The following is a 14805-nucleotide window of genomic DNA, read 5'->3' on the forward strand; positions in this document are numbered from 1 at the left end:
ACTGTAGCACTCATCTTTGTTTTAGTGGTTTCCATTGCTGCTATTTCACAGGCACAAAGAACAACAATAGTTTCATGTGTGGGAGGGCACTCCTCCATGCAGCTCCAAAGCTTGCAGGGCCATTTGGGGCGTCAAAATAAGCAACAGAACATGACATTAATTGCTTTGGTATTTGTGTGTGTCTGTGTGGGTGTGTTTATGAGTCTGTGAGTGTGAATGTGTTGGTGTAGACTTGTATCTGCTAGAGTTGTGGAGTGACTGAAAGGATGAAACAGCTACAAAATGGATAACAGTAATGCCACACACACACAAACACACACACAGACATGCACATGTTTGTATAGGTAAAATCTTGGGGTTGGGCATGAGTGTCTCACAGCAGCTGAATGCTTTTTGCTTGCAGGATGATGTTCCTTATACTGTGATTCATGGACCTGAAATCAAGGACATGGGTTTGATTTCACACTGTTGGAGTGGTACACAAACATCCCTGCCACTTCCAGAAGAAAAGATTGAACACATACAAATAGGCTATTTTTTTTACCTTCATGCTGTCTGCATACTGTAATAGCTGTAAGTAATTCCATGGGCCAAGCAAAAACACATCAAGGGTAGGATGTGAGCACTTTTCATCATGACATTTCCAATTTATGTCTCTGCTGTCAACTTCATCACTGCCATAGAGTCTATAGGGTTTACAATAAATTATACAAATGAGGATTCCTTTCACATACAGTGATTGGATGATTGTTTGAATTGTTTTTTGTTTTTTTTAAATCTAATTAAAATAGCTGTTGATTTAGTTTTAAAAAAATCTATAACGCAGTCTTAATTGGACTTTTCTTTGTGTCTTGTGTTTCAATACAATTCTTCCAATATACAAAAGGGTTAAAATTAAAAACTAATTTTTGATTAGATAATACTGACTTAGAGTTACACAAACAAGCAAAGAAAGAAATAACTGTTATTGGAGTTACATGACCATGTTTTCAAGCACAATAACAAACTAGGTTTTTGTTTTTTGTTTTTTTCTCCAAATGCCACCTTTGGTGCATTTTCATTTTGCCACTGTGAGTTTATGGATTCTCCTTTGTATCCTTTCTGATTTTAACAACTTGTTTTTTAAGTGGACAGAGATACTTTCATGTTAACAGAAACATTCACATATTGTTATTAGGCTACAGTGTCTTATGGACATTAAAGAAATCAATAATGGTTTAGTTTAAATATGTTTACCAAGACAATGTGGTTTATGTGTCATCAGAACTGTCATCAAAGCCATATACTGAAGGCTTTGTGAATGCAAACAAAGATATTAGGTTAAATATACTCTTAACATGGGCATATGTGTACTTGAGTGTACAATATAGGTTTTGAGGCTTTGTGAAGACAAATAGGAACAGCTTTTCAGCAAACACTGCAAGGGTTAAATATGGATGCATTCATGGCACAGTGAAGTGTTTTAGATGGATGCACACTATAAATAGCATAAGTTGCAGTGTTTTTCATTGTTCAATTTTCTGACATGTTTCTGTTTGAGTTGTTTATGTTTCTGGTACAAATCTAATCCTTCTTTAACTGACCGTGCATCATCCAGTGCAGTGGCTGATCATATAAAATATTACATGCTTAAATTAACTTAAGATCACATTTTAAATACAAATTTAACTACTTGTAAATTTAAATCTGAAACCATTACACCACTTACAATTTAGACAACCTATTGAAATGGACAACAATGGATTAAATCAGCACATTAGAAAAGTGGCAAAGAGGCAAACCCACACAGAATTATCAGAATGGATATGTAATTAGGTAATCATTTGCCTACACGTTCATCTACATGACTCTACACAGTGATAACTTTCCAGTGTTATGTTAAAAAAACAAACAAAACAAAAAAAATACTACTCAGTGCTTAATTCAGCTTTAAGTTCAACATAAATGTCAAGATCTAAACTAAAAAACCAACAAAAAAAACCCAAAAAGAATCAAGAAACTTCACTACAAACCAACGAATAAAAGAAAATACACCTGAAATATTTTGCCTTCTATCAGGTCATCATGTGCATTTGTCACCAACTTTTGGGAATGGACGGAGTGACAGTCAAAATTGATTCATGTTTCTATCAGCTCAGAGGCAGAGTTTGCCTAAAAAGTGTTCAAACTGAACTATACCTGTTTCATAAAGCCATAATAATAAGATGCGTGGTCAGTTTAAAACCTGAGGTGTCTCAAACAACAAAAACAACAACAACAACAAACTACACATACAGAGCGCCACGTGTCATACTGGGAAACCCACGCCCACTGAAGGGGAAAACAATTAGTGCCATAATATGAAACCAAGTGCGGAAATGTTGACAAAATGCCTGTAGCTAGCTAAAAACATTAGATTTCAGTATGTCAAAAGATTATTTTAGCACCCTATGTCTAGCAGGGAAGAGAAAGTAGTTCATAGCATATGCTGAAACCCGTTATTTATGCAATTCATGAACATAAGGGCTGACATCACATCTACAGTGGAGATAACACATAGCCAACTCTGCCACATAACAGGCTGGCATGACACTTCTCGCAACTTATATGGTGAGAGTACAGTACACAGTTGAGGAAATTACACATGCAAACATGAAATCATTTCCCATACAGGCCCTTTTTACAGTTAACATTGCAGCTGAATGCAGGTTAGCTATTCTGTGATTTAAACTTATTTTACGAACACGTCATACCTTCCAATTAAACAGCTCTTCTATTTTTACTTTCATGTGTTCTCTGTGACAAGGTGTATGTGTCATTTTTGTAGAGGGTTTTAAGCTGCAGATGGTCCATGCAGCTCAGGTCAGGTCTGTCTCTTCCACTGCATGGCACACAGTCCTATAATATAATCCACTGTTGTCATGTTAAAGATTCAGTTTTTCAGTTCAGTGGCTTATAAAAACTAGGGTTTGGCTTTACCCTGTTGGTAGTGCATCCCACCACAGTGCAACTTTTAAGTGTCTTTCTGTTGTTTGCCAGCAGAAAGAAGTGACAAGAAAGCAGCTTAACTCAGTACAAAGTCAGTGGAGAGCAATTAATTGTTTTCCACTTTGGGGTGGGCAGGACTTAATTGTCCTCTGTTCCTGTAAGATAGCTTTAATTCAGAAAAAAAATTTGGACTGACTCAGAGACCCATCTCTCATTGTCCACTTTATTCCCTATGTGCTGAACAATCTGACTGAGACACATATTTCATGTCATTTAACTAATCAGACTGATTAATTATAGCCATATTTTACGTTATAAAATGTCATCAAAGGACAATTACATGTGATGCTTGCTGATGACTTTTATGGGCAGTTCCCTCAAGCAGGATTACTAAAAAATGTGCATGAAGCCTGCAAGACAGCTTTCAGACACTTGTCGGTTTCACAGAGGAAGATTTTGATGCCATTCTCTTATCAGGAATCCAAGTCTGAGTCTATGAGGGTGGATTATGTGACAAACCATTGTCTGTGTTATCTCAAACAGCAGGACATCCTTGTTATCTCTAAAGATTATGACGTCAATGTGACATTCTTTTCATGACAAAACAGCATAAAATGCACACAATTAAGGATCAGTGGTAGACAGTTTCACCCAGATGACACATTTTAACTCTCATTTGATTTCATTACAACGCAGTATGAGCTATAGAGACTTTTAAAAGTTCAGACTGAGAAATATTTTATGCAGAGAAAGAGAGGTATATCAGATAGGGGGAAAAATACTTTGAAGTAAGATAGGTTTAAAATAGGTGCGTAGGAGGAGTTGACATTAAGTTAACCTAATCTCCTATAATAGTATGAGTGAGTGCAATACTGTGTGTGAGCACGGAATTATTTCATCAGATAATACTGCCAGGAAAAGGCACTATGATGACTCATATTTGAGCTGGGTTTTAGGTAGCTCTCAGACAATACTGCCATTCTCTCTCTCACCCTCATCCTTTTTATTACTTTTCGATTTTGTACAATCTGTGCAGTACATATGAACACTGTTTCATTGGACGTCCAGTCTACATGTGGGCACATGTTTGTGATGAAGAAACATGCAGCCCCCGTTAATGTTCTCGAGGAATGAGTCTTTCCAGGAAAGTGTGAAGCTAATATTTTAGTAGAACAAGGTGAAATGTCTGCGACCTAATTAGTGTGATGCTACTTTTACTCTCTGACATAATTAGATTTTATTTAAATATCACTTTTCAGGTGATATAAGGCTCTCTGCCTTGAAACACTGACCCAGGTGTCCAGCTCACACACACATATCAGATCATGGTCACTTTTAGGGACATTACAGAGACTTACATTCATTTGTTGGAGACTTACCCTAACCATAACCACTAGTTGCCTAACCCTAACCCCTTACACAAACCTTAACCCAACCTAAACCTTAACAGCTAAACTACTAATGAGCTTTGTTCACAAGCCATCCCCAATTAACTGGCCCTAATGATGAAATGTGTCCTCAAAAGTAGTTTATGACAGACCACACACACACAATGGTACTATCTAGAGCCCAAAGAGGCCTTTAGTCTGCTGAGGGTGAGACCTCTAATTAGTTGTACTGTCCTCATTTAGGACACGTGGGAATTATTTTTTGATTTCTCCAATAGGTAACATGATTTTCTGAAGACTGACTTCACTTTTCATGCCACTTTTTTTAGCACAAGAGCAGTCTAATGCATGTGGACTAAACTGTGAATCTTTTATTTTTTTATTATTATTTTCTTTGGCATGTGTGTCAAAAACAGCAATTAACTCTAATGGCTACTCGATATTTGTTCCAAAAAATCTAGCTGCAGTGGATTCAGCCAAGAAAGGGCCAACAAATATTGGCCCAAACAACAGCTAAAACACAAGTTATTGGAGGGCCAATGAAAGTTGAAAACACTAAATATTGGAACAGAACATGGATGAAACACCAGCATTTATCAGTTCAGAGTAGGGCTACAACAGCAGGGAATAATGGACCAAACCAGGGCAAAAACAATAGTGATGATTGGAGCTAACTAGGGCTAAAACAACGGTGAATTTTAAACCAAGCCAGGGCTATAATACCCTGGAATTAGACATGTTGTTGGATTTTGGAACACAACAGGAGCAGATAAGATAATAGAGCCACCACATTAAGTCTCTTTTAGTTAGATTAACCTGGTGTACATGCTGTTCAGTGGGTCTATGGTCTGCTGCATCAATGTGGTGACACATAACTGATGTTTGGCTCAAACAACTGAATGACACAAAACCTTGAAATGAAACCAGACTTAATTTTGTAATTTTCTATCTGTTTTTGTGAATTTCAGCACTAAGCTCTCTTCAAAGTCAAAGAGAAGGAAGGGCAGACTGAGAGGAGAATCTACAAAATATTCACCTTTATGAATCCATATATATCTATCACACTGTCTTTCATTCATTTTATTTATCTTGAATTACAAGCAATGGTGATCATTTTAGAACTTCTACTACAACTAGAGTATTGCAGGTTTTAAATAAAGGATGTTTTGTTTCATATACTGCATTGTGTATTCTCTGCCTTGTGATATCCAAATAAAAATAAAATCTTCTTGAATGTTCTTGCCTTGGATCATTTTTAATTTAACTAGTTTGTCAGTCAAAATGCTATGGTACATGATTTGGGCACATATTCACACGTCAACTTGGACATTTCTAGAAATTATTTGTGGATTTACACCCACAAAGCACATGTAAGCCAAAAGTTATGTCTCAAAATATCATCACTTGTAAATTCTGTTTTACAATTTAACTGCAAGGGCCCTCGGGGGCTTCATTTCTGCAGCGCCCTCTATAATGTGTTATTCTAAAAAACACTTCCAATACTGTACAGTACATCGGCATCATGGTTAAGTTTTGTTTTCCATAGTTAAACACAGTTTTTATAACACATTTGAAACCACAGTAATATCAGTGATGCAAATGTGGCCCAGAGCTGTGAATGTAATAACAGCATGGTAATCTACATGTCTATGTCTTTAACCACTCATTGGAATTATTTACATTGAAGTGCAGTCATATTTCATTTAATATTGGCAGCTATTTTTAGACCTCTGAAAGAAGTGTAGGCACGAAAGGTTATCTGGGTCACAGTAATTCCAAGTGTGTGTGTGTGTGTGTGTGTGTGTGTGTGTGTGTGTGTGTGTGTGTGTGTGTGTGTGTGTGTGTGTGTGCATGCGTATGTGTGTTTACTGTCTACTGTTTGTGTTAGGCAGGGAAAAGCGTAACTGTTTTTCCAACTTACAATTCAGGACAGTCAGAAACTCAGTCTCAATTTAGCTCCCTTTCTGGTTAGAACAAATACAATAATTGACAGACCAGAGGGAAAAACCTTTTTTGTCACTAGAGTTCTGATAACACTGTCAATGTCATCTGAATTTGCTAAGCTGAATTAATGCTTGTAGCCCTCATGGGTTATACACTAAATCATATCAGGACCAGCAGGTTCCTTCGGAAATGCCAAGTCAGGAGTTTCTCTACATTCCATATGTGTTTTAGTTGTGTGTCCCAGTTCAGAGGCTACATCCTCATAAGTCCTCCTTTCTAGACCAAATACATCATAGTTTGTCCACATACAGTAGTCTGTCTCATTTCAAAGTGTCCTCTTAATGCAGCCTTACACAACTGCTGTATCCTTTGCAGTCATTAATGTCTCATTACTCATTGCACACATGTCTGCACTGCATTTAGCAGCTATTTGCATTCAGGTAGTCGTTAGTGAATGATAAATAGGAAAAAGTCACCACAGGGTATAAACACTGAAAGTCAGAAGTCACGTGTTTTTTTCAGTGTCTTTGTATTTTCTGTTCTTCTATCAAATGTGTATGTAGTGTAAATTCAGCTGAGTGCGGGCAGGCCTTGCTGCCTGGATAGGTTTTGTTGGTTGGGTGCATGCAGAAGTATGTTTATGTGGCGGTTGGTTGGAGCTGACTCTGTCTTACCACAGTGCAAGTCAATGAATGGGGTAGTACAGTTGCTCTGATTAAACAGGTCAGTGCTCATCAACTGAGAGGTTGACAGACTCAAATAAAGGGCATAAAGGTTATAAATAACACTCACCGAATAGAAGTGAACGCTACTTTGGATGCCAACTGTACCAATGCAAAAATTTTCAGAAAATAAATGTCAGTCATAGTTGGTATTGGTGGACTTTTTCCTCATTTTGGGGGACTCTTTCCTCATTTTCAGAGTCAGACAAAGCCATCCATGCCTTTCTCATTCCTTCTGTGCTATTTGAAGATACAGTATGTTAAATGGTGTGCGCAGCCTTGATTAGCTTAACTACAAGATATCTATAGAATCTAGCAGCCCTGAAAAAATATTCTTCTACACTTGTATGGCTGGCTGAAAGAGGTGCACAAATTAGGACCTTGTTGATGCTAGGACTGAACATTTACCACTTAATCTACCCTATAGAGTTTTGACCACTAATAGTGCAAATGATTCATGTTTTATATTAGCATTTCAAGGTTTTTATGAGTGAGGAAACATAGTCAACAAATTTGCTAGACATCAAAGATACACACAAAATGAATGGTGAGAAACTCTGAATGTGAAACATATGTTTGATTACATGAAAACTCCACAGGGCATCTTCAATAACTCATCAAATTGCACAAATGACTTGTGCTAGCATGACACCCACTGACTAATCCTCTATTGCTGTGTAATTTTGTTTGTAGTAACCACTCTGCGAATATTTGTTAAAGGAGATGAATCATGCACATTTCTAGCTCTATATTCATATTCTGGGGCTCTACGGGAGCATCTTTGCCTGATTTACATTTCAGAAACCACCTTTTTTATCTTATACTGGACAACGTAAACAACTCATGGTACAACCTGAGCAACAAAGGCTGTGGGCATGTGTGAACAATCTGACTTCATCATGAGGAGGAAGTAGAGTTAAAATGACATCAGGGTGAACATACATTCACCTTAAATTGTAGGACCTTTAACTATGTTTTACATTATAATAATATAAAAATAACAGAAAATCACATACGTATGTCCCCTTTAAAATTATATTACATGTATTAAAAATATAGCAATTCTGAAAAAATGCTCTGTGGATATTTACTCATAAACTACTAGATATCTATATAGTTTACCAAAATATCCACATAGTATGCATCAAGCATACCCAGGAAATACTGTATAATACACTGAAAACAGCAGACCTAGAGGCTGTACGGAAAGTGTATCTGTTACATCACTTCAATTAGATACTGTTGGAAGAGTTATAATCAGCCAGGTTTGTTGTTGACAAGTAAGAACAACACAGGAACATGTGAACAACGTGTTTTGCTTTATAGGCTTCAACAAAAGAGGCAGGAGTCTTTGTGTGATCAGGCCCCTACTCTGCCTGCTCTATTTACGCCTGTTCAGTAACTGAAATAGGGCATTTTTTTCAAAGCTGTAACAGTGATGTTTGCATAATATTAAAATGAACAGACATAGAGCCAGTATAGGTTTGAAAGCCAACTCACCAGTTAAGGTTATCATCACACCAAAGCCAAAATACAATTACTGTAACTGGCAGAATAAGAGGTTTAATCCAGCCATAAATAGAAAAGGTATTTAGATACAATCATGTAAGAACACATAAACTGCGACTCAAGAAATATGTTTATGTGTGTTATCTAGTATTATTTTTCTACTGTGTCTGTTTGATTTGTACTGACAAAGTCTAATTTACTGACAGGCAGTGTTCACCCCAAATCTTAACTACTGTTGTGACTTTTTTTTTGTATGTAACTCACAGATGTCCAGAGAAGGAACTCTACTTTAAAGGAGTATTTGAACACTTCGGGATTGGCACTTATTCATCTTTTCGGGAGCCATAAGATTCATATCAATATTTGTGCATGAAGTACAGAGCGCATAGTTAGCCTAGCTTAGCATACAAAACTGGAAGCAGGGGAAAACAGTTTGACTCGACTTAATGTTAATTAAAGAAAGGTCCTAAACATGTAGCTACTGTTTTTACTGACACTATTTAGCTCTTTACTGTACAAAATAAAATAAAAAACTTACTTGCTGGTAGATGGATCAACTGTAATTACATAATAGTTGCATTGGTGATCTTATGTATGTTTGAACTTGAGAGAGCTGGGCTAGCGGTTTCTCCATGATCCCAGTCTTTATGCTAAACTAAGCTGCCTCATGGCTCTAAATTTGAACTTAATGCAAAGATATGAGAGTGCTTTCGACCTTCTCATCTAACTTTGAAAAAGAAAGCAAATAAATAAATGCATTTCGTAAAATGCTCAACTATTCCTTAAAGAGTAAAATAAAACCAAAGCAAAGATGTTTTAATCCACTGTTCAGTCAGCCCATGCACCCAGATAAGGGTTCATTATCCAACATGCATCTTTAATGATTTTGTGGAGTTACACAACAGAGATTGAGTCCCTCATATTCCAGTTTTAAATTATTGTATTGCAGAACATTGATCAGCTGATTAAAACATTGCATTTATGTTTTATTCAATTAAAACTAAATGCAATGCATGTGAAAGTTTATCTTATAATAATAACAATAATCATAACACAATTTCACTGCCAATCCATTACTCTTCATGTGTCCGCAGACCTCACATCATACAAGAGCATTGACATCTCAAAGGGAATTAAGGAAATCTTGATGGTTTTTCAAATGGATAAATCACTGTATTAAAAATGAGCGGATAGTTATTTTTAGTTCTTTTCATTACAAAGTGGCATATTTAGACCAACCAATCTATCCCTTTGACGGAGGGATGATGGCGTCTGAATGTGGAATTAGTGCATGCCTCCACAACGTCTTTGTGAGATTTTTTACTTTTAATGACTGCACTAATTAAGAAGTCCTCCTCGGGTCCTGGATGAAATGGGAAAAGCAATGATGGATGGGTTTAGAGAGAAAGAGAGAAAAGGATTCAAGAGAGAGATAGAGAGAGAGAAAGAGAGAGATAGAGAGGGAGATTGAGGGAGAGGCGCTCTAGGGCGGCCCCAGTAGAGATAGTGGTCTGCACTACGTTTCAGTTCACAGCAGGGGTCCCTTTTAGCAAAGGTCCAGGCAGTGACACTTTCTCCTAATGAGGGAGCAAGACAGCTTTTGGACATGCTGGGGAGCCATTAATAGTGTTAACGGGGCTTGCTGGAGGAAAATATCCTCTATGACTTAGCATCTCTCTATCTCTCTTTATGGAAGTCTTGCCCACACACTTACAGTAATGTGGACAACAACCACATCTTTTCAGTTCTCTTTCAGTTCTGCTTTATTAAAAAAAAATGTAATAATAAAAACAACAGACATCTAAAGTGAAGATTAACAGATGTGGTCATATATTCACTTTGACTTAACAATGTCAAAAACTGTCATGGGAAATGATCAGTGAGCAGAAACTGCCATATGACTGGAATTGCAATCTGTTTAATGCAGCTGCTGAGTGTAATTAGATACTTAAGGTCATTATGTCTTAATTTTCAGTCATTATGTTGTCCTACGCAGTAACATGTCTGGTAGTGTAAGTGAGAGTGAGATCCACAAAGAAGTAGGAAATCACGCTAAGCCTATTTTAAGTCTTTGTTATTAAGTGATTACAAATTTGGTTGACAATTAACCAAACCAAGTATATGGCTGGTGATTTTCTATATTTTTCCTCGTCATCAAATCTCATACGCAGAGCCAAACCAACACTGAACTCATGCTACTTATAAGTATTGTATGTGTACCCAAAGTCTGATATATCATATTCCACTGTACAGTAGACCTCTGTTGTTAAAAACATGTCAGTGAGTCATATTGTTGATGTTGTTGTCACACCACATCATTGCACTAGCTGACACGCCACTTTGCTTTGAAGGCAATGGTTACGATAGTTTGTTTGGAAATGGCTCCAAAGGCTAATAACAGCAAAAACATTTTCAGTACAGAAACATGGTTCCATTTACAGAGCTTTGCTAGCTTGTTGTTCTACATATCATAACCTCTTGATTTTTTACTGAAGTTCTTTGACAAATTTACAGTGTAACACAAAGTCAAGAGGTTGTGATATGAAGTACAACAAGCTGGCAAAGCTCTGTAAACAGAACTGTGTTGTTGTGTATGCAAAGTGGTGTGTGCCATAAAAGAAACTACTCTCCTGAGACAGAAGATTTGATCAATGTTATTAGTCTTTGGAGCTGTTTCTAAACAAACTGTGGTCATCATTGCCTTCAGGGTGTCATCCAATGCAGCAAATTAAAAGTGTACTTTCCAAACTGACAAAGTGTTCCTTTAATATATCCACTGACAACAAATAAAAAGTGACACATCAGCATCTTTTATAATCAATTATAAGACAATTAAGACAACTGACATCCAAGGTAGGCAAAGACACATCTGTTCAAAAATAAATTAAGGAAGCAAAAAAAAAAAAAAAGTTGTACCATTGCCAGGCTCACATACTGCACGCCTTCACAAACAAGACCATTTCTCAAGGGGGGCAGAATGTCGTATGTTGCTGCCAAACCAGGTGGGGAGTTCCGGTCCTCTGAGCAGAGGCCAACCAAGAGTAACTTAAAACTGCATTCTATCAAAAGGCCATCAGGGGGCGACCGTTTTGGTGTCAAAAGGACTTCCGTCTCTATACAAGTCAATGGAGAATTCACCAACTTCTCACTTGATTTCTAACCTCAGTAAACGTTTTCAAAATGTGTTTATGGTCTCAACGCTAGTTTAACGCCTTCTTCAATACAGTATGATGTTTTGTCATACATTGATTTGTGAAATTTTGCCCTCACTGATTTTTGACAATAAAGCAGGGTATGCATTACAGACAGACAGATAGGCAATAGACATAGACTGTATGGAAATAGATAGCCGTGAACTTGTCTCACAACGACAGTTTTCTGAGTTCAGAGTTTTGTGTAACATTGTCATAACATTTCAGTCGCCTAAAAATGACCTGTTCGGCTTTTGGATGTACTAACAGATACACTAAGGATTCGGATATTCAGATGTTTCGGTAAGTACCATTGCATTTCCCATTCAAAATGACTGGCATCTTATTTTAGCCAAAATTAGAATCTCAATTAATATCATAGTTAACATTAACGTGCATTACTGACAAAGAGTAAAGTTTAAGTTACGAGTCACCGTGTGCTAACAAAGCTCTGCCTCATGCCCCTCCTGATGCCCATATAAGTAGAATCCGTGTTTTTATTTTTCCCGGCATGCACCTGAAATTTTTCAAGATTTTTCACTGCTCATACCCGAAACTATTGGCCTCCGAGCAGCAGTCCACAAACCATGTTACATCCATTTCTTATATACAGTCTATGTGCCAAACCCAAAGTCACGTTGTCTCAACTTGGCTGAATCTGATGTGTTACAATGACAGGACTTCTTCTAATACACTGAGCCCCATGTTGCTGCTGCCATAACCGCTGCTCAAACTGCTACTCAATTATCTATCACGCTCAAGGAGAAAATTATTCTCTCTGCCGGGCTCATATCCACTTTCTGTCGGTCACTTTACCACCTGACCCTGATCTTTATGGAGATAATATACCTTGAACACCTCATCTGTGAATGTGTAAACTGGTGCTAAAACTCGCTGAATAGCTTCAGATAAGTTGTACATCTGTCACTTTTGAATTACTTCTCAGCTTCTTCTGATCATCCATTAAAAATTGTGATGACATATCGCCTAGTTTCACTTGTGAGAATATTACCAACTTTGTTCTCTATCTAATCTTGTGAATGTTAATGTGCCAAATCCCATTTTTAAAAAACAGTCAGCTGCTCAATCCCTGGATATAATAGGGGCTCAGATTCTTGTCCCTTTAGCTGGAGGGATTTTTACCAACTTAGTACTCAGAGTTTGGTTGTTGGTCTCAAATTTGTAGCAAATTTGTTGAATAAAGACCACTAACTTGCAAATATTTTAATGTTACAAGATTAAGTACTTTGCATTGTGTTTTTGCTGTGCTCTGTTGTATTGTATAATGAAATTGGTTGTGGTTTAAACAGGAGAGACATTAAAGTTTTTATTGCAGGTTTGAATTTACAGAAAATAATGAAACCCTATTTTGAGGTATCTTCCGGGCTAAACACTTCATATGAAAGCAAAAAAGGTTTTACATTGTACAATATACAACAAAGCACTGATGTTGCTGGACTAGAGGTGATTCTCCTGCTCATAGAGCTTAATGTAAGATGTACATAAACCCAGCCCATACTGACTCAGCCTGACCAGTACTGCTAAATTTGTGATTTAATCTGAAGCTATAGTTACGTTTTATTAGTCCAGTTTTGATTGTTAGCTCACCAGGCTTATGGATCAAATTGGCTATACTCTGTCTTTAACTCTTATTAATCAGTATTACACATGACACACACTGACGTAGATGATTGCCACACTCAGAGTAACAGTACTTGATAGGTGGAGCATTAAGTGCATGTAAAGCTCTTACTGTACATTATAACTAAATACCCGAGAACAATGCCCCCGTGCCTAAAAACAACAACAACATGCTAAAACAGCTGGGACAGATTTTCCTTTACTGTCCACTCTTGCAGTAATAACCTCTGTTCAGCACTTTAGAAAGAGCAGCTGTAACTCCCGTAGAACAACATGGACATAAGAAAACTGTTTACTGCTAAAGAATAAAGGATCAAATGAATCTCTGTGGTCAAGGTTGTATTTTCATACCACAAAGACAACAGTGTACTGTCTTAAAAACATTTTGTTCCATAAAAATATTACCACATAATCCAACAAAAATGTAACAATAATAATAAAAGCATAACCCCAGTTTGTGGCATAAAAGAAACAATATCCCATTGAACCAGCTTGTTTATTTGGCACCGACATGATTTTACTCATCCACAGTACTATACGCTGCTGGTTTATGGTGTGTTACATGGAGGGTAACATATGGAGTAAATGAACTGTGCTGTAGTCAACATATGTCCTATTTTGCTTGGTAGAGAAAAGCAACTTCCTTTTCTCTAGGTTGCTACATGTACCATCATTGTAGGCCATAATACCCTACTGTGTATGGTGATTTTGCTTTTGTGTGTACTTGGTTTTGTTTTTGTTTGAAATTCCAGCCTGAATCTTGTGATAATTTGGAAAGATTTGACCTTTTAATGACTGCAGTGCTTAATGGTTCATAAAAAGGTTATAGTTGAGGACTAAACGACAAAAAAAATGTTTGAAAAGGGGTCTGACAGAACCTACTTTTCCAGCCATAATATGTTGAAGCAGCACTTTTGATTTAGTAATTCGGGCCCGTCTGGTGTGATGGAAATGGTCATGGCTCCTTCCATATTTAATGTCTGTGGATTACCACTGCTGTCAAGGGAGCAAGAACTTGCAGTCAAGAGAGCTACAGTAGTTGGACAATTTAAACAGGAGGTCCAGTGGTTTGAACAAATATTTGAGTGTGACTGTGTGAGCAAACTAACTTGATATTACAGTTCATCAACAAGCTATCGTGCTAATTGATGTTCATGTCTGAAATTCCACTGTGATGGTCCAATGAGGTGAAAATAGCCCGAACAGATAAAAGAACACTAACAATACATACTAATTTCACTCAGAGATAATTGTTCCCTTTTTGCTGTGAAGCAACTCAGCAATGCTGCCTGAATACTGATTCAGTGATTATGAGGAGAACGCAATTTTCGCCCACAGGAACATTCCAGTGCCCATTATATCTATTAAGTTTACATTTTCTATTGTACCCTGGGCTTATACTTTAATTTTCCGCACCCTATACATCTCTCAGGAACTGTGACA

Source organism: Scomber scombrus, chromosome 2 (assembly GCF_963691925.1).
Source record: "Scomber scombrus chromosome 2, fScoSco1.1, whole genome shotgun sequence".
NCBI lineage: Eukaryota > Metazoa > Chordata > Actinopteri > Scombriformes > Scombridae > Scomber > Scomber scombrus.